Source organism: Aphidius gifuensis, linkage group LG2, assembly GCF_014905175.1.
Source record: "Aphidius gifuensis isolate YNYX2018 linkage group LG2, ASM1490517v1, whole genome shotgun sequence".
Lineage (NCBI taxonomy): Eukaryota > Metazoa > Arthropoda > Insecta > Hymenoptera > Braconidae > Aphidius > Aphidius gifuensis.
Window position 1 is genome coordinate 20,944,577 of NC_057789.1, and position 26,741 is coordinate 20,971,317.

A 26,741-nucleotide genomic window follows, 5' to 3' on the forward strand; every position below is an offset into this window, starting at 1 on the left:
ATGACTCAGCTGGCTTTACTGGAGGAAAAAAATTGGAATCGTACCAAACAATGGTTATAGATTAGATGATAATCAGTCGAAAAAAGCTCTTCAGTGGTGAGAGTGGTGGCATATTCAACAGCAAGTAATATTTAGCATGTAAGTAATTCCCATAGAGTTAAAATAGGTCCAAAAAAAATTTGAAAAAAGTTGATGACAAACGAAAAAACATTTCTCAGTATCATGGTTGTTGGTGGCATGGATGTAGCGAGTATTTTATTATCATTCGTGATAATATGCAAAAAAGATGGTACGATTTGGAATGAACGTTATGAACGTAAGCAAAATACTCCATAGTATTTAAAAGATCAAGGTTATAATGTTATCGAAAAACGGGAATGTGAATTTGAAAAATTGTTGAAAGATGTACCACCAGTGAGAAAATTTGTGGATTATATTGATGCAAATTATTTAACAGCATCAAACCCACGTGATGTTTATTTTAGTAGTAGAGCGGAGAATTTCATCGAGTTATATACAATACAACCTGGCGAGACTCTACAGTATGTAGACTTCACAAGTCTTTATCCGGTTGTTCTTAGGGATTCCGCGTTTTCATTGGTTCATCCAAAAGTATATGCTGGTCGCGATATCGAGTGAGGATTTTTAAAAAATGAGATATTATAAATTAATGGAAATTAATAAAATGTCGTGTCCTTGCATTATCTGATTTACAAATGCCAGTTTTGCCTGTAGGTTCGAAAAATAAAAAACTATATTTCCCCTTTTTGTCGTTCGTGTTTTGATACAATGGAGCCAGGTTTTTGTGATCATAATAATAATGAAAGAAGTAAAATTGGGACTTGGGTCTCGTCAGAAATAAAACTTGTTTTAACAAAAGAATATGTCGTAGAAAAAAAATATGAAGTTTGGCGTCTATGAATAATAAAGAAACTAATGAAGATAGTTTATTCACAGGATTTTTAAAAACTTTTCTTATAAAAAAACAAGGAGCCAGTAGGTACCGATTATGTGTCAAAACTGAATCTGATAAGAATCAATATATCGAGGAATATTTTCAAGCTAAAAATATTAAACCTGATAGAGAAAATATAGATTTTTATCCAGGGCTCCGTACAATAAGTAAAAATATGCTTAATTCGTTATATGGTAAACTAGGACAAAGAAGTTCTTTATGGCGCAAAACACTTCACAGTGATTTACAAAAATATTATGATATAGTAGATAACGAAAGAAATTTGATTCAATTCATCGACCCATTGAACTGTCTTAATTTCGTGAGAATCGATTGATAGAGACAAAACTTGAACAAGAACAACTAACGTTATATTAGCAGCTTCAACAACAGCTTACGCTCGAGAAAAATCATATTCTTGTATTCATGAAAATAGTAAACAAATTTTATATGTTGACTCTATTATAAGAATATGTAAAAAATAAAATGATAAATTAATTACAGGGCGTAAATTGGGAGATTTAACTAATAAGCTAAAAGAGTACGGAGAAGGTTTATACATAAAATCTTTTATATCAGGTTGGCCAAAATTTTATTCGTTTATTGAACAAAAACCTGATAGTGGTTAATTAAAAATCTGTCAATAAAAAGGTGTACTATTCGACCTGAAAGCACAAATATTTATAAATTTTAATACTGTTAAATCAATAATTAACCGTGAAATAGATCTTTTTGAAATGAAATATAATTATATCCGTTGAACAAAAGATCTACAAGCGTATTCTACTATTGATAAAAGAATAATTTCCGTTACAGGACCTCTTCGTAATCACTACGAGAATATTACATATTCTCAAGGGAGTAAAAAACAACATTTGTATTAAAAAAATTTTTCTCAAAAATGGAATAAAATATTTTGTGTAATCAATAGAAATTTTCCGTTAAAAAAATATTTGTATTGTCAAAAATAAAAAAAAAAATTTTTCTTCGATAAATAAAAAAGAAAAAAATTTTTTGTCTGATAAATAAAAATTTAGTTTCTAAAATATATGTATTGGCAAGAATAAAAGAAAGAAAATTGTTTTTTAATAAAAAAAAATTATTTTACCAACCATTTCATTTCTCAGATTTCTTCATAACTCGATCATGTATTTATTTTTTTTCAGTTATCTAAATGACTTCATTGTGTCAATTCCCGCTTACGATGCTTTCTGCGGAAGCATCAGACTGTTGTAAGACTACTTGGTTAAAAAAAATTCTGAATAGAAATATCACCGTTGTAAAATTTTATAAAGTTTTTTTTTTTTTCATGGACAGTTTTAAAAATTTTCTTTAGTTGAATGTGTAGAGGTTTTACGAGAAATAATAGTTCGAATAAAAAAAAAAATTTAGTTATTATCGATGATCTCATGAGATAGTTAGGCTCTTTTACTGTTATTATAGATCTTTCACAAAAAGAAGTCATTCTCTTAGATTATCAGTCATATTGTTATCGCAAAATCTTTTTCATCGTGGCTTCCATGATATAAAGGTAAATACAAATTATATTGTTTCATTCAAAAATTCTCGAGATCGTTCGCAAGTAATTTTTTTAACAAGGCAAATTTACCCTGAAAATCCACGTTTTCTTCAAGAGGCTTATTTTAAAGTGACCTCTGTACCTCATAGATATACTTCACTTGATTCAAAATAGAGTACTTCAGAAAATCTCCATGTTCGTACATGTGTTTTTCCAAGTGATACACATAATTTTGTTTACATTACACGTGAAGATATAAATACTTTAACGTCATCTAATAATAAACCAGTTGTACGAATATAATGGCAGTCATTACGCGTAATCCGTTCAATAAAATACATAGTGTTCTACTACAAGCATTAGGATATGCTCATCTAAAACAACGTCAAGCAATTTCAAAGCATAGTGACAAAAATCTTATTCGCTGAATTGGTTCATTAAATATTCTAAAAAGTACAATAAATATTAAAAAAACGGGGAAAAAGAAATAAAAAAAATATAAATTGATGATTACATTTTTTTCAAGTATATCTCACTCAATTTCATTAATATTATCATCGTCAATAATAAAACAATCAACTTGTGTTTTTATAACTTGAATATAATTATTTAGTTTCAATGACAATTATATTAGTTTTTTAGTCTTTTTTTTTTTTTTTTTTTTAAATTTCAATTTTACTATTTTTTATAAATTTTAGTAGGTTTGGGTATTCTTTTTTTTCAGATGTAAAGTCTTGATGTTTGTTGGTGATTTCCAGAATTCATCAACCGATCTGGAGAAGCATCGACTAAATCAAATAATGATTCTTTTGGCTTTACATATTTTAATTTTTCAGCGTAGCTGCTTCGTATTTTACCCTTGCGAAACCCTCGTCTTACGAATGTCGAATCGTGTTTAATTAAACCATTAGTCACTATTACCCGAGTGTCCGTAAACGGTGAAATAATTGGTTCGTGAACATAACAACTGAAAGTAGTACATGAAGGGTTATTACACTTTGCTCTGGCATAGAAATACATTTTTAGATTAGGCTTATTAGCGTCAGAAAAATAAAATTTGTGTGTTTCAAATTTCAAAATGCAGTCATAGATATTTTGGAAATAATATTAAAATCATCAGTCCAATTTCGTGCCATTCTAAACTTCTCTTTCCACCATTCCGTCCAAAATTGCGCACTCACATCTATTTCTCCATGGTTAGTCAATACTTTGCGAAGTTTGAATTCTTTTTTTACTTGAATTTGTTTTTCTTCATCGGTTTGATAACAGTAATCTGAGTTAATCGTAGATAAATCACATACTTTATTACTATAATTTTTTAAGTTTGTTATTGACTGATTATTCTAAAAAAGTTGTTTATTATTTGTAAATGCATTTGGTGTACTCGTAGAAATTTCTTTTCAATCAGAATTTTTATCATTTTTTTTTAAATCAAAGCCGTTTAAAGAATTAACCGGAATACCATTGTTTAACTCATTCGATTCAGTAAAGTCTTTTATGTTACAAGGGCAGTGGGAATAATGTGTGAATTTCCAAAGCGTAAGAGGGGTAGTGCGCTTTTTGGAAATTCACACATTATTACCACTGTCCCTAGTAACATAAAATATGGTTCGGTACATGTGCCCAATCAGAGAGCCCGCTCACAACTCATTTGGAGGGGAAACACTCGCCAAGGCTCGTGCTTGCCCCTCCAAATTCGTTAAGAGCACACTCTCTGAGTGGGCACTTGTAACGAAATATACTATTTCCGAGTTTTTTGAATAATTGAAATTTGAGTTGTCTAAAAAATTTACTGGCATACTAATGTTTATTTTAATTAATTCAGTAGAATCTTTTTTACACTTAAAAGTATTATATGTCATATCATTAACATCTTCGGTTATTTTATTTTTACTCAAAATAGAAGTGTCAGTCATTAATGTAGGGTTATTCTGAGTTCCAAAATAGTTAAGAGTATTGAATTCCTGTTTTATTGTCATAGATTTTTTTGCTTCCAATTCTAATGATTCTAAAATAATCGATTTTTTTTTTCTAAGTGTATAAATGAAGCTATATTTCATGATTTTTTGATTGTTAATTAACTGTAATCTTTTAAAACATCTTCACGCAGCTTTTTTCGTAGGCCTTTGTTTTGATTATTCGGTTGTTTCAGTAACCACTCTACAAGCTCATTGACATTATTATTCACTCTTCTATATATTTTAAAAATAGCTCGGACTATCATATAAATTGTTACGACAACCATTCTCGACTAAGTCTGTGTTTGAAAATAATAATAAAAAGTATTAGAAGAATCTATCATTGATAATAAATAAAATAAAATATTTATCAAGAATAATTAATAGGAAAAATTAAACAAGTTACTAATAAACTCATACGACAACATTTGCAATTATTATGAAAATATAATTAATATATAATAAGAGTATAAGAAATACAAAAATATTATTTATTCATTTATTTATTCATTCATTCGATTATTTATTTATTCATTTATTTATTTATTTATTTATTTATTTATTTTGAAGGTCAGTCCCAACAGATATAAATCCATTTACAGGGCACTGATACATATATGTATACCCTGGCGAAATCTGCATATCGATATATACGAAATTTGATATTATAAATATTGTATTATTAATACAATATCATATAATTTATTATGTAATAATTATAATAGTCAATTTAATTATTATATCATACTGATAATCATTGTAATTTAAATTATGATATAATGAAATATTATCTAATATTTATTATTTCTTAGATTGCTTGTCCTGACATTTTTATATATTGGATAAATAAAATACAAGTATTTTAATTTTGGCCAACGAAAAGCATAGCTATGTATATGTTATAGTATATAGCTTAATTAATTATTTTGCATATTTGGCAGTCAATTTTTTAGTTATTTTTCTACTTTTTGGACATTTGTATTTTGAAAATAAATTTCATGTATTTTATTTATAAAATAAATAAAAATATCATGTAGCTAATTCAATATGTTTCATGAAATATAGTATTATTCTTAGCTATTTTATATTCCTTGACATTATTTATTTTATAAATGAAATACATGTAAATTTATTTTCATCCAAGTAATTAAGTGATTATTTTTAGCAATTTAGGTTCAATTATGTTTCAAGGAAATAATTCCTAGTCACATTAATTCCTTAGCTGCATCTTTCTTAGCTACTACTTTCCTTAGCTACATTCACTATCTTTTTTAGTTATTTCGTTGCCTTAAATTAAATACTTTGTCTTATTTATGATATAAATTCAATCATCATGAGATAAATATGAATATTTCATATATCAGATTAAATTACTAAATCATTAAAGGCACTTATATATTATCAAGAGTGTAATCATTAGCCAGTAATTTAGTTTAATATAAAGATTTACAATTTACATTAAAATAGTATTTATATATAGTAATATCATCGTCAAGTCATATCAATTTCACTGTCAATAATACTAGCAATTATATTATTTATTATAATGTCAGTAATTCAGTATACATTGTACAATCATCATACATTTTGTTGAATTAGAAAAAAAAAATAATTTGAACTTACGATACAGTGTAATTAAAATTAATTATTATGATTTATTCATTTTATTTCTGCTTTTATTTATATTTTCATGCAATACTAATATTCTTATAAATTTCCTCTATTATATTTTATTATTTCTCCTTTTTTTTTCTTATTTGTATTCACAATTCTTTCATGTTAAGCAAGTAATTATTTTTTAGCTTAGGAGTATCCAATATACATCAAGTTAGCAATTCGTTAGAAATGCCTACTTTTACATTTAGTATTCTATCAGAGAGACAGGGGTGTCTACAGATTAAATCTACTAAATGTACCACCGAATATATATAAGAGGTACTTACAGATTTATTTATATTAGATTTAAAAGAGAAAGGAGAGTATTTCCTAAAATTCGTTTTCTTTGCATTTTTAATAATAGTAATATTTTTTATAAATGACCGGCAGTCTACAATACCTCTAATTAGTTTAATGGAAAAAGAAACGACTGCAACACATCTTCTCACATGAATCGGAATTAACAGGAAATTTTTATTTAGTATTTTATCACATGTACCACGAGTTGTATATTGACCAGTTGATTTGAATATTGATTGCTTAAAAAATAGCCTTTGTATCTTGTTTAATAATTCAGCCAATTTTTTGTTTTTTATCAAAAAAAAGGCCTCAAAAGTCGCCTCTTAAAAAAGGGCCGTATTTTTTTTTGGCCTCTCAAAAATGGCTTTATTTTTTTTTTTTGCCTCTTAATAATAACCTTTTAAAAATAGCTATTCAAAATGGCCTTATGTTTTTGCCCCCTTAAAAATGGCCTTTAAAAATAGCTATTATTACGTTTTTGGCCATTTTAAGAGGCCAAAAATATGAGGCCATTTTCAAGAGGCTAAAAAAAAAAAAAGGTCATTTTTGAGAGGCCAAAAAAAATAAGGGTATTTTTTGAGGCCATTTTTTCCATGTACGAGGTTCAGATCATCTCTTTTTCAACTATATTTCACCATGTTGCCATGGTATTTACGGCAAGCTGAAACAACAGGCGAACTTTCCGGCTCCATTCATAAGTGATAATTTTTCCAAGATTATAATTATTCCACCATTAAAGGCTCATTAAATTTACAACAAACTAGTAGGATAAACAACATACAACCAGTTTTATAAATTCATTAAAACGGCTCCAAGTGCTGAGAATATATACTAAGTATTACGCTGCTTGCTCTTGCTACGCTTACAGTCAAAAAAGTCGCTACCTCGAGGTCACTAGTTTCGGGGCACTGACGAATCAAGAGGCACAACACCGTCAATGTTAGCAAACAAAAAACTGTATGATCTAGAAAAAAACATTAAAGACAGTGGGAACAGAGATGATGCTCCAAACAAAATGCTGGTTCCAAAATTGACAAGTGAGGCAAATTAAAAAAATGACCATGATTCAAATCCATTACTACATTTCCATAAACTAACCATTGAGTTCTAAAAAAAGCCGGAATTTCTTTCTCTCGATAGAATGATGAAAAGCTATGTTCACGATATTCATCAATCACTAATGTTTAGTTATCCACGAATACAACGAGTAATCAAGCTTTCCGCAAAATGAGGGAAGCTTATTGCAAACTTTGATGGAACAGGAGTGATTGCAGCACCATTTAAGGGTTTGAATGAACCGAGATTTTATTATTCTTCACTTGTACCAGGAGACATTGACATTGCTTTAGTGCCTGCTCTGGAATTTTTCACAAATACCCATAATATTCCAAGTATAACTCATTGCTTGGATCAATACAATCATGCTCAGAAGCAACACACGACTTGTCGCCAAGTTTTTTGGATCATTGGAACTGATTTTAGCATTGTCTTCATAAGTTCTGTCATGCAAGTTTTTAACGAGATGCAGTTATCACAGCATTTGAAATTCACCTTCAAATATTTGACAACATGTAATCCAGAAATTCAAAAAAAGCTTAAATATTTGACAATTTCTTATGTTTGTTTATCACATTCAGTAAAAACTGTGTTGAGGAAGGCTGAAATAGTTATAACTGCAATTGAACAAAAAGATTTAGCAGGTTCTTTTATAGTGCGTTTAATCTACTCAGACAGTTTGCAAATGAAAAGTGATTATTTTGAAACGGTAGTTTGCGTATTTGATCTGCCATTCATCCTCCCTAATTTCGCGTAATATTTTCTTGAAGTTCAACGACTCCAAAAAAAAAAAAATGAAGAAAAAACAGACGAAAATAAAGATGATTATGCTTATAAAAAAATTTATCTCGACTCTCATGGTGGAGTCGGCGTAACAGAAGATATCATTCATAAATTAGAACTTAAAAGTCATGATCATATCCGATAAAATTCTCTATATTATCAATTTTTATTTAAATATACCAAGCAGAAAAAGAAAAAAAAAATAAATAGGTTAGTAAAAGATTTTACAATAGCACACTCATGATTTATTTTCTTGAGTTCATAATGTGATATTTTTTATTATGGTCTGCTGTCATGATTTAAGAAGAAAAAATGTTGCGCAGCAGCAACGCATCTGTTGAAAACTTCTTTAAAATTATAAAATCATTTTATCTTACAGGTAAACTTTGGATTACACTTGCTCGATTTAAATTTATCATGCAAGAAAAAATTTTGCACTTGCTATCACAGCAGCAATACTCGAACCAGACAACTTGATAGCTATTAAATAAAGTTAAGAAAGTATTGTGCGAAAATTGAGGTGGATTAAATAGTAAAAAAAAAAAAAAAAATGAACAGGTACTTTTAGGAATGATGAACAACATCTACAGGCAATCTTTCGCCCAGCTATGACTGAACACAACTGCAATAGTTGAGTTCTTTTTTGAAGTTATCTGACAAACAACTCTATACAATCAGGACCACGTCGTATCATAAATTCTGACAGAGATTTGTCATATGTACAATGAAAATAATATGCAGCACTAAGCGGTACATGATTGTCTGAATCATTTTCTCCAGGTTCTAAAATACACTCAAGATCTGTATAGATGACAAATGATGATGGTTCTTTAAATCGATGATTTTTAAATTTTAATATATTTCCACCTTCTTCTGGTAAAATCATTCTCACTTTATTGTTATTTTCACAATCTGTTAAATGTTTTTTATACGAATTTTCAATTTTGAAATGACAGAGGCAACGATCACACAACCACTTTTTATGATTATTCTTTGAAATTTGTGTACTGACAAGTCGTGATAAATTTTGTATACAAGCAAAATGAAATATTGGTTCATCAGTTGACAATCCACTATTTATAATACGTAAATAAATTGTGGGTTTTGATGATTTATGTTTACTCAAATGAACTGGTGCTATTTCACATTTATCATAAATATCATAAACATTGATAGATGAATCATTCATAATCTCAAATTTTTGAATGTCACGTAATATTATCGGGAAATCAATACCATCATATTTTAAAATTGTCTTAAAATCTGGGTATGATGTCATACGATAATTGTGTGATCGAGTTGGATACAGAGCTGCTGTGACTGCATATAAAAAACAGTACTCATCATTATTTTTTATATTCACAACTGCTCTTTTTGCTTGGATTTTCTTCGGTAATTCGATAAATGTTGATAAACCACCTCTCAGTGGCTCATAACGATTAATATTAATCATTAGATTTATAATTGCTCTAAGTGTCCAACCAGAATCTTTTTCTTGAAAATCTTCAATTTTTGTGAGGAATTTACACGTCAATTTATCATTGAACCAATTGCTCAAATCAGTAGTTGGTAGAATCACTTGATTTTTCGTATTGAAATATTTTGTCTCATCGATAGATTCACCATTAGTAGTATACATAGGAGGATCCTGGCTCACCCCCCGCTGTGATCCCCTCCCCCTGCTGCGCCACCCCTCCCCCGCGACCCCCCACCGTGATTTGCGATTGATTTCGCGGAATCCGCGGATATCACCCCGGGGGGTCCGCGAATTAATTTAATTAGGTCAAATCGCTGCAGGGGATCCTTGAATTAATTAATTAGGTCAATTTATTAATTAACTAGGTCAGATCACCACAGGGTGTCCTCCAATTGATTAATTAGGCCGAATCGCCATGGGGGGTCTGATTTTTCATTAGACGCCATATTGGTTTTTTCATTAGACGCCATATTGGTTTTTCTATAAGACGCCATATTTGTTTTTCTATAAGACGCCATTTTAAATTTTTGAAATTTTGAAATTCCCGGGGTCCCATTTTTTTATAAGACGCCATATTGCTTTTTCGTAAGACGCCATATTGGATTTTTTTAAATGTCATCTTTGGTTTTTGAAAGACGCCATCTTGTGTCATTATTATAATTAATGGAAAAAAAATATTTTCCCCAACTGGGATTTGAACTCAGACCTTTGGCATGAGAGTTTGGCACGCTATCGTCTGAAACAAACAAGAGATTATGCTATTCCCTGTCGGTGAAAGAATAGTCCTTCGTATATATTATGGAATTTCAACTTGTTCATATATTATTAATATTTATAAATTGTTCATAAACTACTAAAAATGAAATATTTGAATTTTATAAAAATTATTATTTATAAATTCAAAGTATATAATTTCAAAATTTCCCGCGAAACGACGTCGGTAAAGCAGTAATCGATATTATTGATTATTCTTTTATCGATTATTGATTATTCTTTTATCAATAATTGATTTTTCTTTTATCGATAGAGAAAACAATTAACTAGTTGCGCTAGTCGTCAGAAAAAAAGTGGGGATATCAGTATATAAGCAAGTGCATTTTCATAAAAGTCCTCGTCTTTACATCGATCATTGTGGAAAATTATATCCTGTCAACTATATATATAACAAGTAAGTCATAACCTTAAAATTTTTTTACATTTTAATAGAAATAGTAGTATAAAAAATAACATCGATCATCCTTATTCCATCAATCTCATTGCAATCCTTGGATATTTTATAAATGTTTTAAGTCTTTCATCCTTAGATTTTCACCAGCTATCATTTAACATCAATATTTTTTGCACCAGGTCATTATTTCTCTAAAAAATAACATAACCTTCAAAATTTTAGTAATCCATTAATATCTTCACCATCCTTGAATATTTTTGAAATGTTTTTAATCAATTATCCTTAGATTTTCACCAGCTATCATTTGACATCAATATTTTTTGCACCAGGTCATTATTTCTCTAAAAAATAACATAACCTTCAAAATTTTAGTAATCCATTAATATCTTCGCCATCCTTGAATATTTTTGAAATGTTTTTAATCAATTATCCTTAGATTTTCACCAGCTATCATTTGACATCAATATTTTTTGCACCAGGTCATTATTTCTCTAAAAAATAACATAACCTCTAAAATTTTAGTAATCCATTAATATCTTCACCATCCTTGAATATTTTTGAAATGTTTTTAATCAATTATCCTTAGATTTTCACCAGCTATCATTTGACATCAATATTTTTTGCACCAGGTCATTATTTCTCTAAAAAATAACATAACCTCCAAAATTTTAGTAATCCATTAATATCTTCGCCATCCTTGAATATTTTTGAAATGTTTTCAAGCAATTATCCTTAGATTTTCACCAGCTATCATTTGACATCAATATTTTTTGCACCAGGTCATCATTTCTCTAAAAAATAACATAACCTTCAAAATTTTAGTAATCCATTAATATCTTTGCCATTCTTGAATATTTTTGAAATGTTTTCAAGCAATTATCCTTAGATTTTCACCAGCTATCATTTGACATCAATATTTTTTGCACCAGGTCATCATTTCTCTAAAAAATAACATAACCTTCAAAATTTTAGTAATCCATTAATATCTTTGCCATTCTTGAATATTTTTGAAATGTTTTCAAGCAATTATCCTTAGATTTTCACCAGCTATCATTTGACATCAATATTTTTTGCACCAGGTCATCATTTCTTTAAAAAATAACATAACCTTTAAAATTTTAGTAATCCATTAATATCTTTGCCATTCTTGAATATTTTTGAAATGTTTTCAAGCAATTATCCTTAGATTTTCACCAGCTATCGTTTGACATTAATATTTTCTGCACCAGATCATTATTTCTCTAAAAAAAAAGTAACATAACCTCCAAAAATTTCAGTAATTTGTCATTATCTTTGCAATCCTCATATATTTTATGAAATTTTTTAATAAATTTGTAGATTGTCAGTATATAACTTTCTTTATAACTATTTTTTAATTTTTAGGTCAACCAAACAATTATCAATAAAATGGATCCAACTAAACTACAGAGAATACTCCGAGAGGATTACCGAAAAACAGTTGAACTTTTACAACAGGACGCGAATCCTAAACGCATCCGTTCGACAATTGTTTCATTACGTAGAGATATTACAAATCATAATCAATCACTTCGAAGTTTGCCAACTGCTTATAGAAAAATGACTCAGACAACAGTCATAATGCTGACACGTTTTTTATCAAAATTGGAAAGTTTGCAAGTACGAGGTGCAGGTGCATCTGCAACAGTTGATGTATCAAACGCTTCTACTGAAAACTACATTGAATGGCAAGACTTAGAAAATGTATTTAGAAACAGAATGAAGACCAGCGTTATAATTAATTCATCTTTTACATCTTTAAAAACATAAAGATGTAAAAGACTTTTTTTCTGATGCTAAGAAAATGTTAATTAGTCAGATAGCTCATATTTTACAAGATAAAAATGCACTCAAAGTCAGACTGTATTAGCTTTGAACTATGAAATTGAAAAACCATCTGATAATAGTGTGGAAGTTGAAACAAAATATTTCAGTGAAGGCAGTTTTGAGGTTTTACAATCATCAGATTTAAATCAATTATTCAAGGAAAATTTTGAACATTTTCTAGATGATGTTGAGGAAGCTGAATTAAAAGGATCTGGTTGGAAACTGCTTGAAATTCTTCATCTTGAAATCCAAGTCAATGATTACATACCACTGCAAGGTGGTAATTCATCTTTCGTTGAAATGCCATCATGGATACTGAAAACTCACTCAGTTGTAAACGTAAAAAATTCTGATAATTTGTGTTTCATTTGGTCAGTTTTAGCATGTTTATACAAAGTGCCAAAAAATGGTGAGCGTGTGAGTCATTATATGAAACATCTTGATAAAATAAATTGTAGCGGAATAACTTTCCCGATAACATGGGAAAAAATCAAAGTTTTTGAAAAACAAAATAAGTTGAAAATCAATATTTACGGAATTGAAGATGACGATGATGATGATGATGATGAAAGTGATGATGATGATGATGATGATGAGAAAAAAAATAAAAAACTTAGAAAAGAAAGGATAGGACCATATTATATAAGCAAAAATGAATCTGATCATGAAACGATTCATCTTTTGATGATCAAAAGAGAAATAGAAGCGGGAGATGATGATGATGATGATGATGTTGTTGTTGTTAATGATTTCAATTCACAAAAAAATTTGTCACAATATCATTTTGCATGGATAAAAAACTTATCAAGATTGGTTTATGGACAAGTTTCTAAAAATAAAAATAAAAAAATCATTTGTGATCGCTGCTTATGTCATTTTCAATCTCAACAATCTCGCGATAATCATGAAAAACTATGCAGTGAAAAATGTAAAAGTGCAATGAGATTACCGACTGCAAAAAATAATATTTTACAATTTAAAAGTTATAAACATCAATTAACGGTACCGTTTATAATTTATGGTGATTTAGAATGTTTATTGGAAAAAGTGCACAGTGAAGAACTTGAAAAGAATCAAATTTATCAAAAACATGTTCCAAGTAGTGTAGCTTATTATTTAAAGTGTAGTTATGATGACTCACTTTCCAAGTTCAATCTTCATAGAGGTAAAAATTCAATTGAATGGTTTATTACAGAGCTTGAACAAATTGCTCATCAAGTCAATAAAATAATAGATGATATTAAACCAATGTCTCTTACACGAGATGAAGAATTACAATTTTTGAATGCTAAAAAATGTTATATTTGTGACAAAAATTTTACGAAAAATGACGTTAAAGTACGTGATCATTCGCACTGGACCTCAGAATACCGAGGTGCCGCCCATCAAATATGCAATATAAATTACCAAGAATCATGTATCATCCCAGTAGTATTCCATAACCTCACAGGCTATGATGCACATTTTATCATCAAAAAATTAAAAAACCAGTTTAAAGGTAAAATTGATATACTTGGAATCAATAAAGAAAGATATATTTCATTTACAAAACGTGTCAAGGGTACTAGAATTAAATTGAGATTCATCGATTCATATACATTTATGGCTAGTTCCATAGATTCATTATCAAATAATTTAGATGATAATAAAAAATCAATAACAAGAAGCCTCTGTAAAAATGATGATGAATTCAATTTCATTACAAAGAAAGGAGTATTTCCGTATGATTATCTTGATAAATGGAAAAAATTTGATGACACAACACTTCCATCGAAAGAACAATTTTATTCGAAATTGAATGAAGAAAATATTTCAGATGAAGCATATGCACATGCTCTAAATGTTTGGCAAATGTTTAACATAAAAACCTTGGGAGAATATTCTGATTTATATTTACAGACTGATGTTGCTCTTTTAGCTGATGTTTTTGAAAGCTTCAGAGCTGATTGTTTGAATACATATAAGTTAGATCCAGCACATTATTATACACTACCTGGACTTAGTTTTAGTGCAATGTTGAGATATACTCAGATTGAACTAGAATTGTTGACAGATCCTGAAATGATGTTGTTCATTGAGCAAGGTATAAAGGTGGTTTATCACAAGTCTCAAATCGATATGGAAAAGCAAATAATCGATATATGGGCAGTGAATATAATCCAGAGGAAGAAGAGTCATTTTTAATGTACTTTGATTTAAATAATATGTATGGAGCAGCAATGAGAGAATATCTTCCAACTTGTAAATTTGAATGGATTAATAATTTTGATATTTCAATATTAAATTCAACTGCTGATAACTCAAAATATGGATACATTCTTAAAGTTGATTTAGATTATCCTGCAAGTTTGCATCATCATCATAAAGATTTTCCTTTAGCACCAGTACGCGAAAAACCACCTCTAGAAACCAGTAAAACTCCAAAACTACTGGCAACTCTAGATAATAAAAAAAATTATGTTATCCATTACCGGAATTTAAAACAATATTGTTCGTTGGGGATGATTATTACTAAAGTTCATCGTGTTTTAAAATTTGAACAAAGTGCATGGCTTCAATCTTATATTGATCTTAATACTGAGTTACGAAAGAAAGCCCGTAGTGCATTTGAAAAAGATCTTAGAAAATTATTCATCAATGCAATTTATGGTAAAACACTAGAGTCTGTAAGAACTCGTAAATCCATAAAACTTGTAGAAAAATATGGTGGTAGAGGTGGAGCAAGATATTATATCTCAAAGCCAAACTTTCACAGTCATTTAATCATTGACGATCTTGTAATAATTGAGATGAAACCAACAAGTATACTTTTCAATAAACCAATTTATCTTGGATTTTCTATTTTGGAAATGTCAAAAACATATATGTATGATTTCCATTATAATTTCATAAAACCAAAATATGAAGATAAAGTCAAGTATTTATATGGTGATACTGATTCTGCTGTTTACCACATATTTAGTCATAATCCATATGATTTAATACGTAATAATCCTGATAAATTTGATACATCTGATTATCCAGAAAATAATCAATATGGAATTCAATTAAAAAATAAAAAAGTTATTGGTATTATGAAAGATGAGAATAATGGAAAAATAATGAAAGAATTCATTGGTTTACGAAGTAAATTATACTCTTATGTTATAGCAGATGAAAATAATTCATTAAAAAAACGTGTTCATATGAGAGCAAAGGGCGTCAAAAGATCAACTGTAAGACAAATAACTTTCGATGATTATAAAAATTGTTTAATTAATCATGTTATTTTAAAAAAGCAACAAAATATTATAAGATCACATAAACATGAAGTAACAACAAGAACAATTGAAAAAATTGCTCTCTGTTGGCAAGATGATAAACGACAGTTAACTAATGGTGAAACTGACACTCTGCCTTGGGGATATATACCTGTTGAACGAATGTGTTTGAGTAAAAGTATATTTAAAAGAAAATATGAATGATGTAAATAAAAATTGTATAAATGTATATAATAAAAATTATTGTTAGAAAATAAATACACGTTGCTTTTTTTATTTATTAGTTTATTGATTATCTATCCATTGATTATGACTATTGTCAAATCCAAGATATTTTACATACATCTGATTCCCTCGTCTTTTCAAAACTTTTTCAATCAAATAAATATCGGAATGTCGAACTTTTTGTAGCTCTTCAGTATAAAAGCTTCCTTGTATTGGATTTCCTTGATAGTCTTTAAGCTTATACGTTACAGGTAATGTTTTATTAATTTTAGTAATTGTGAATATTTCGTTTGTCCAATTTGGTTTATATCCTTTATCAAAGACATGATTATATTTACTTATTCTTACATGTTGATTTAATTTAAATTTGATTTTAACATGACAATGATTTAAACTTTTAAATACAGTTTGTTTGAATATTTTAATATTTTTACCAACAACTTCAACTGGTTTCATTTTAATTGTGCGGTGTTTTGTATTATTATATCTTTTAATTAATTCTGGCAGCAATTTCAACCATTTATAATTTCCTTGCATGCTAAATTCAAAAAACATTTTGTTTTTTAGTGTTCGATTAAATCGTTCAACTATTGATGCTTTTAAATGAGTAAATGTTGAATACATATGAACATTATATTTTTTTAACATTGTTTTGAATGTTGAATTATAAAATTCTTTTCCTTGATCCACATGAAGATTTTTGCATATTCGACCTTTTTTGAATATTGATTCCATTGCTGCTGTTACCTCTTTTCCAGTTTTATTTTTGAGTCCAACAGCCCAGCTGAATTTTGAGAAAATATCAATGACTGTTAAAATATAATTATATCCAGAATTGATCTTTGAATGTTCAATCATTTCAACAAGATCAGCTTGCCACGTTTCATCCTTATCACGAATATCAACTTTACGTCGTAAAAAATTTTTTCTTGCTGGAGCGTGTAACTCACGCACAACGTCTCTTTTATAATCAGTCATAGTTCACTGACGGATGTATACAGACTGATTTTTTTATATTAATATATTAATATATTAATCCACATTCTCTCAACTCTTCAATAATTGACATGATCTCATTATCATGATTCGGATTACCAGCTGTTCTTGATGCTACTAATAATCGTAATCGATCAACAAGTTCATTCGGATCGTCCCAATAGATATAATTGACTCTAGTTGGATTATTTTTTCTAAGAGTCATAACCGTTGGTAATAATCCAGTACCATAATGCTCATTATTAACATTCTTATGAGGCGCAATAAAATCGATGTATTTCCGAGATGCTGAATTTTTTATTAGCATATTAGATCTATGATATTGATGATGTGCATTTGTATTATTAATAATTTCATTATAATTTTTTTCATCAATATCAGTAATAGTTCTTCTGTCTGGTGATTTCATAAATAATAATTCCATTAATCCAGGTGTTATTTTGTATGGTGTATCAAAAATATTTAATTCATCATCGTTAAAGAAAATTTTCGCATTTCCAATTTTGTAGTCAGATTTTACTTTTTTTACACCATAATCTTTATCCCACTGTATACTATTGATTTTTCCTAAGTAATCATCTATTAAATCTTTATTTGATTCTTCCACAAATGTTTCCTCGCCTTCATCAGCAGTATCATATTCAGCTTCTTGTTCATAAACTGATTCTTCAATATCAGAAGTACTAAAATTGTCCTCATGTATTGAATTATTTTTTTTATCATTCGTATTTTTTTCATCTGGAAATGATTTATCATCATCAATTAATGATTTTTTGCTAACCGTTGTTGTTGGCAGTTGTGCAGCTAATTTGTTGAGCGGTGTGACAACAGGTTTAAGATATTCATTTGCAGCATCTGATATATTTTCTTTCCCTAATTTTATCAATTGATATTTTTTCCGAATAACGTCTTGTACTTTTTCAATTTCACTTAAAAATTTTGTTTCATCAACTAGTTCTTGCTCACAAAGAGGCATGTTGTTCCTTTGCGATTTTACAATTAACTGAGAAAATTTAACAAATTGTTCTGTTATTTATAGTTATAAAGCAGTCAAAATTTTTTCTATATCTCCCTTTATCTATATCTCTATCTTTATCGATACACAGGAAGCAATATTTTTCTTTCCAACAATCCACACACATCTGACGGAATTTACTATACTCCATATCAATATTAACGTGATCGTGATGTATATGCTTTAAATTTGTATCATCTTGTGGGAAGACTATTAAAAAATTGATATTATCACGTATTAAATGTTTTGGTATTCGTGCATATGATTGACATAAATAAAAAGAATCAACAGCTTTGTGCCTTCCCATACAAAAAAATGCTTTTATATGATTCTGCTTTTCAGTTGCAACATCATCAAATATAAACAACGAATTTGGTTTTGCTTCATCAACTGGTACGACTTGATCGTTGTCGGAAAATTTATAATAATTTATTTCTTCAAGTGGTTCTAGTAACTTTTCTAAATATTGATATTTTGGTTGGTATAATGATTTACTATAAATATAAATATTTGCAAATCGTAAACCATTTGGATCAACAATTAAACTCATTAAAGCGTTCGTTTTACCACAATTACTTCCTCCAATTATCGCACATCTTATTGTATTAGGTAGTAAATCCCCATGTCGTTTTTCTATTAAACCATTACCACTTTTTGATGTAATTATATCAAAGTTTATAACTGGTAATTTTAGAGCTTGTTTCTGGTAATCCATCGTGATGAGCACTGAGCTCAAATCATATAAATTCAACCGTTTTATACCAAAGCAAATCAGTCTCTTATGAGCTATGATTGAGCATACATCAAAAAAGAAAAAGAACAAAAAACGTTGTGGAAAAGGAATTCTCAATAAAATAATCAACAAGTTACCATTTGAACTTCATCTGCCTGGTTATTCATATTGTGGACCAGGTACCAAGTTAGAAAAACGTTTAGCAAGAGGAGATCCGGGAATTAATCCTTTGGACGCAGCCTGTAAAAATCACGATATTGCATATTCGAAAAATCGCAACGACATCAAGGCAAGAAACGCACCTGATGATATTTTAGCTCGTGAAGCAGCTAAACGTATTTTTTCGAAAGACGCTAGTTTAAGTGAGAGAGCAGCAGCTACATTCGTTACTGGAGCAATGAAAGTAAAATCGAAATTTGGCATGGGTTTTGTTACTGAAAAAAAGAAAAAGAAATGTACGAGAAAAAAAAAACCATTATCTTCGTTGAAAAATAGAAAAATAAAAAAAAAGACTGGAGGAAAATTAATAAAAAATAAAAAACGTGCAGTTAAAAAAAAGAAAATAACAAAAAAGAAAATATCATTTTCAAAAATCGTACAAGCAGCAAAACAAGCAATGAAGGGATCAAATAATTCATCAGTTGCAATTAAATCAGCAATAAACGGTGCGAGAGCAGCTATTTAAAAAAATGGTGGCAAGAAAGCTATTACAGTACCTAGAGTTTTACCAGTTGCTAAACATATCGGTGGTGCACTACCACTTTTAATCCCGATTTTCTCAGCTATATCAGCATTGGGTGGATTAGTTGGTGGAGCATCTGGTGTTGTCAAAGCTATCAATGCAGTAGACAAGTAAAGAACAATTAAATGAAAATAAGCGACACAATAAAATGATGGAATCGATTGCCATAGGAAAAGGACTTTATTTAACACCACATAAAAGCGGTATGGGACTTTATCTCTCTCCAAAAAACTTCAACTGATGCTACCACAAAGAGCTTTAACTGATGGTGATTTATTAAAATTTGCTAAACAATCAAAAATTGCTAATTTTCGTGGAGTTTTTATGCGAAATGATATGCCAAAAGATGGACCTTGGAAACAAGAGTGTGGAATCATTAATTTAGATGATAAAAGGAATCCTGGAACACATTGGGTAGCATATAAAAAACTCAATAAAAATTCAGCAATATACTTTGATAGTTTTGGCAACTTACAGCCACCGAAAGATCTTGTCAGTTATCTTAATGTTGGTAGCATCAATTATAATCATAAACGTTATCAAGATTGGAATACGTATAATTGTGGACATTTATGTCTCGCATTTCTCACAGGAAAACTATAAAAGCAGAAGAAAAGAAAATTTCCAATCAGTTATTTATCAACCTTGACAATGAACGATACGTTTACTTTAACTCTCACCGGTAAATCTTCAGTCTTAGAAACTGATTACTTTCCACCCATACAATTATCAAGTGAAAAAAATTATTCATTAGCACTTATTTCATTTTTATCATTTAATTCATTACCAAATATCGATCATGAAAATAATATGATTACATATTTGAACAGTTATGATACAATTGAAATACCAACTGGAAGTTATGAAATAGATGATCTAGCTGCTTACTTAGAAAAATATAATATCAAAATTACATATAATAAAAATACTCTACATTCATATATTACAAGTGAAAGAGACATTGATTTTGTAAAACCAAAATCACCAGCACGTTTACTAGGATTTACACCGAGAATATTGAGTTCTAAAACAAAATATGAATCAAACTACCCGATTAATATTTTAAAAGTGAATACATTGATAATTGAGTGCAACATTACAACAGGAGCTTACGTGAATCAACAAAAAGTTCATACAATATATAACTTTTTTCCTGCTGTACCACCTGGTTATAAAATAATTGAAGTACCAGCTAATCCAATCTATTTACCAATTACTGTTAAAACCATTGATCATTTACAATTAAAAATTGTTGATCAAAACGGAAAATTAGTGAATTTCCGTGGTGAAACAATAACCATTACGTTACACGTAAAATCATAGGAATGGGAATTTGCTTCAATTCACGCGCTATAAAACGTGGGGCATCGTATAAAAGCAGCACATCATGGACACCTCCAGTCAGTCTGAATCGAGCAGTCAAGAAGTTGACATCTCAGAATATAAATTACCTGCAGAGTCTAGGTCTAAAAGTAAAAAAAAATTTTGGAACTTTAATTGGATAAATATAACTTGTCTTAATTGTTTTACACGTCAAAATGAGTGATGAAAATATTTTCGATATAAACGCGCCAGTTCAATTTAACAATGAAATATCCAACTATGAGCTACATGCTCATCAGTCATTTGGATCAACGAGCTTCGATAATAGTGATGAAATAAGAATATCAATACAGAATCAAGATTTGTTTGTTCTACCATCAAAAAGCTACATACGTATGAGTGGAAAATTAACGCAAGAACATGTTGCTGTAAATGCAGAAGATCCACTTGCTAATATTTATCCTTTAACGTTAGTAAATAATGCTATGTGTTTTTTGTTTGATGAAATGCGTTATGAATTAAATGGAGTTTTAATTGATAAATCAAAGAATGTTGGTATAACATCTACAATGAAAAATTATTTGTCATTAAGTTCAAGAATGAATTATGAAAATGCAGGGTGGATAAATCAAAATGGTATGAAATTGATAAATGATGATGGATATTTTGATATATGCGTTCCATTAAATATAATTTTTGGCTTTGCTGAAGATTATCAAAAAATAATTGTCAATGCAAAACATGAACTCATTATGATACGATCACGTTCAAATTTAAATGCGATCGTACGAGATAATGAGAGAGTTCCTGATATGCCAGAATTTGATTTAAAACTTACAAAAATTGAATGGCTTGTACCGTATATAATGTTATCAAACAAAAATAAAATTGATATGATGAAATATATACAAAAAGATCCTGTCATTTCTATTGGATTTAGATCGTGGGACTTATATGAGTATCCATTGCTGCCACAAACAACTCATCATATATGGACAGTGAAAACTGCAACTCAACTGGAAAAGCCACGTTATGTTATTCTTGGTTTTCAATCAGATAGAAAAAATGATTGGCAAAAAGATGTAACACATTTTGATCATTGTAAAATAACAAATGTTAAACTTTATCTTGATTCTCATATTTTTCCATATGGGAATTTGAATCTTGATATTGAAAAAAATCAATTTGCTTTATTATATGATACGTATGCTAATTTTGCAGAGTCTTACTATGGCTCAAAAATAGATTTAGTAACAAAAGATAATTTTATTAAAAAATCTCCATTAATTGTTATTGATTGTAGTAAACAAAATGAGTTTTTGAAAACTGGTGCTGTAGATGTACGCTTGGAATTTGAATCAAAAGAAAATTTTCCTCAAGGCTTAATTTTACATGATAAAATAATTGAATATAGACCAATAAGTGGAATAGTACATAAGTTAACATAAATTAATTGTAACCTATGGTTTTAATTAAATAAAAAACAAACGAAAATAATTTGATTTAGTGTATTTATTTATTTATTTATTCACATTTCCTCATCATCATCGAAATCACGTAGATCATATGTACTATCATCTAATATTACATCTTGGTTATTTTCACCATCAAGAACCATGGTTAGTGTTCCTTTCTTGACAGCATTTTCTAGCTCCTTAAATTTTTGATCATCTTGATTAAAATGTGTAGCAAATCTTTTTGGTAGATATGCATAATTTTCATTGTTGATTTCAACTGTTAGCGCTGGACCATACTTTGATGTTGGAAATCTCGCTACTTTAGTAATTTTATAAACTACTTTTCTCTTAAAATCTTTTAATGATTTGCGTTCGTTAGCTTTTTGAAGTTTTTTTGCTTTTGCAAAACCCATTTTTAATATCTGTAAATGGAAAAGTTATTTTTTAGTTGAAAAAATAATTAAAAAACGATGATAATATCAATAAGTTAATAAAAATTTATAAATATATGATAAAACTTACTTGCTGGTTTCTAAGACTGGGCGCACTACAGCTGATGGACTGAACGATGAGTGATGCTTAGTCTCTGTGCACGAGAATATATACTAAATCTCAGGTCCCCCACCAACGAAAAAGTTCCCTTTTTCGGAAAAACAGGTTATGCTTATCCCTACTATAAATTTTTTAAGAGTGGGGGAACGTTGTGATTGGTTGATATTTTGTGGGGGAAGGAAAACCAGGTGATGCTTATCCCGACTAAAATTTTTTTCTTCTTAGAAAATAGTTTTTACTTTCTATTATTCTAATCTCTTAATCCTCTAATCTTTTTTCTGGAATTTATAACAATAGATGTGAAAAATATTCTTTTGAGAAAAGCTAATAATTCCTGTTTGAACATGTTTCAGTATATTTTCTAAAATTCAATCCATTGTTGTCAGATGATTCATCAATTTTTATAACAATGAAATCTAGTCAGTATTTTTTTTCCTGTTTAAACATGTTAAAACTTGTTGAAACTTGTTTCTATTATTTTATTATACAAACTAAATCTTTTTTTATATCTTATATTTAAAGGAAGGAAGGATAATTCTAAAAAAATTAACAACTTTAAAAAAATTTGGTTTTGCATCATTTATTCATTAATAAAATTTAATTCTCTATTATCAGTTCCTTCTTTACATTTTAAACAATCTTTTTCTAGTACATAATAAGATATTCCAACTTCATCTTCACAATCATTTTGTATTGGATGTTTTTTACATCGTTTTAATTTTGAAATTGTTGGATTTGAACGTTGTTCTACTGATAATTTTTCCCAAATTTCATCAATTTGATGTGATGCAAATTTTATAATAGCCATCACTGGAAGTGCAGCAATATCTTTTTGTGTCAAGTCAGTTATATTGTCAACTGCACAAAAATGTAAAATGGATTTTTTCATGTTGGCTCTTGTTGAAAATTTTTTAATATACCAGTATTTGTATCTCTGTGCATTTTCATATGCACATTTGTAAGAACTGCATAAAGGATGTGAATTCATATGTCGTATTGCTGGATGTTCCATCTCTAATATTTTTATATCTGGACATCACAAGTCTTCCAAATTAAAAATTGTCATTGGATTAAAACGTAAAATAAATGTTAACCATTTTTTTCTATCTTCACCTTTGACAAATAAATAATTAAACTTTCCAACTAATTCTTCAATGATTATTGTTGATACGTTATTATATTGATCACAACCAGCTTCCCAAGATATCCCATGATAATTTTTTTCACAATTATCCACAATTTTTTTATATTCTTCAGTTAGACGTGATTTTTCACAAGGTGGTTTGAATATTTTTATAGTTGGTGAAGATCTTGAATTTATAGGTTAGATAACCAACTCTTTTACAACAAATAAACCTTGAGGTTCTTGAAATCCTTGAAAATCAATAAATGCTGACATTTTGTTTTAATATATATCAACTCAGCTCAACTCAACTGTATAGTGACCAGTTCTAAACTGATGATAATCTTTTTATACCCCTGAGTAACCACTCCCCTCTTTTTTCTATCCCTTCCACTTCTTATTTACTCCTACCATTTTTACCCCCTCTACGACTTATTTTACAAACATCGAATAGATGATGATGAAATATTGAAATTACTTACAATACTTTCTGTAATTTGTCTTGATGATGCAAGAGCTAAGGTTCCAACCTATAAAATGATTGGTCCTCAGTTCGAACCATTATCAAGACAAATTTTTTTTTTTTCATTCCATCAACATTATTTTATTATAAAATGGAAAAAAAAAATCTTCCTTCGAGCCGGATTTGAACCAGCGACCTCTGGATATCTCTTATATTTTAATTAAACCAATTACAGTCCATCGCTTCTACCAACTGAGCTATCGAAGGCGATTTAGTTTTTCATTGAATAATATTTGAAGGAATATTCTTTTACCGACAGGGAATAGCATAATCTCTTGTTTGTTTCAGAGGATAGCGTGCCAAACTCTCATGCCGAAGGTCCGAGTTCAAATCCCGGTTAGGGAAAATATTTTTTATTCATTAATAATAATAATAACACAAGATGACGTCTTTTAAAAACCAAAGATGACATTTAAAAAAATCCAATATGGCGTCTTGCGAAAAAACCAATAAGACGTTGAAAAAAAAAAAATCCAATATGGCGACTTACGGAAAAACAATATGGCGTCGTATGAAAAATGGGACCCGGGAATTTCAAAATTTCAAATTTTAAAATGGCGTCTTATAGAAAAACAAATATGGCGTCTTATGGAAAAACCAATATGGCGTCTTATGAAAAATCGGACCCCCCCCCGTGGCGATTTGATCTAATAAATTAATTAATCAATCCAATTAATTAATTCAAGGACCCCCTGCAGCAATTTAATCTAATTAATTAATTTACGGACCCCCCGGGGAGATTTGATCTAATTAAATTAATTCGCGGACCCCCTGGGACGATATCCGCGGATTCCGCAAAATCAACCACGGATCACAGCGGGGGGTCGCGGGGGGAGGCACATCGGGGGGGGGTGGTCCAGAACTGTCCTATATATACTACTACCATTTTTTACAATTCTAAATTTACAAGCTAAAACACCATTCACTTTCAAATTTTCATGATTTTTGATAATATTCTTTAAACGGTTAATTGGCATCTTTTTAGCATCCTCTAAAAATGAATGTATATCAGTATGTTGAAGATTGACGATAGTTCCTGATCGTATTCGTCCCTGAATTGCTGAATCACCATCTAGCGACTTCACCCTGTCACTTAGTTTTTTAATATATCCAACACCAGCACCATGTTTTTGTTGACTTTTAAATCTTTCACTCGATGATCTAAGTTGAGAAATCGTTGTTTGAATTCTTAATTTATCACTAATTGTCTTTCCAACTTTCAATGCTTTATTCAAAAGCCGAATATTTTTTCTTTCAAATTTTAACCAATTTTCAATTTGTTCTGGTGTTCGAATAGTTTTATATGCTTCCTCCATAATTTTAATTAATCTAAGACACTGTTCAGAACTCATTTTGTTTCTTTATACTGATACTCACGTTATGAAAAGTAATATGAAACTGAACGTGCTATATACTTTTCAAGCTTTATATATACTAAGTTTTTTTCTGGAAAAAACAATAATATTCCATTCGAATGAAAACTGTTCCGAACAGATCAAAAATGTTCTGGAAAAAAAAATCGAGTATGTTCAGGGAAGATCAAAAATATTCGGAAAATAAATAAAGAATGTTCGATTGATCGATATTTATTGATAGATTGAGAATATTCCAGACTATGAAAAAATCTGATGCAATATCTAAAACTCTTGAGAACGTTCGAAGACATACTAGAACATTCCAGAATATTCAAAAACATTCGAGAACTTTTTTTCAATATAAAATGAGTGAAATCAAGAACCGGAGCATCAGATCAATTCGAGCATTCAACAGAATTCATTGAGATAAACAAATCAAAGGTATATATATATATATTTTTAAATTAATTTATTTAATATAAACTCTTTTGATTATTATTATTTCATTTATATTATCATTTTGTAATTTTTTCTTATAGAAGATGGATTTATCAAAACTTAACCGAATCGCTGCCTGCATTAATGGTAATGTACCATTAAAGAAGATGGTTGATTTAACACCAGGGGCTGAATATAAAATCACCAATTTGAGAAAAGCTAATACAAGATTCGGAGTAAAAGTCATCGCAATTATTAATCAAGAATTTGACGTTTTTCTAC

The 26,741-nt window shown here is 29.1% G+C and overlaps 1 non-coding gene across 1 annotated transcript; it reads right to left on the bottom strand.

The window, feature by feature from the left end:
- Nucleotides 1-24,774: 24,774 nt before the first annotated feature.
- Nucleotides 24,775-24,873, bottom strand: Trnay-gua. Its single transcript has 2 exons — nucleotides 24,836-24,873; nucleotides 24,775-24,810 (listed from the first exon to the last, which is right to left on the bottom strand). It is a non-coding gene; the product is annotated as a tRNA-Tyr (tRNA).
- Between the last annotated feature and the right edge of the window lie 1,868 nt (nucleotides 24,874-26,741).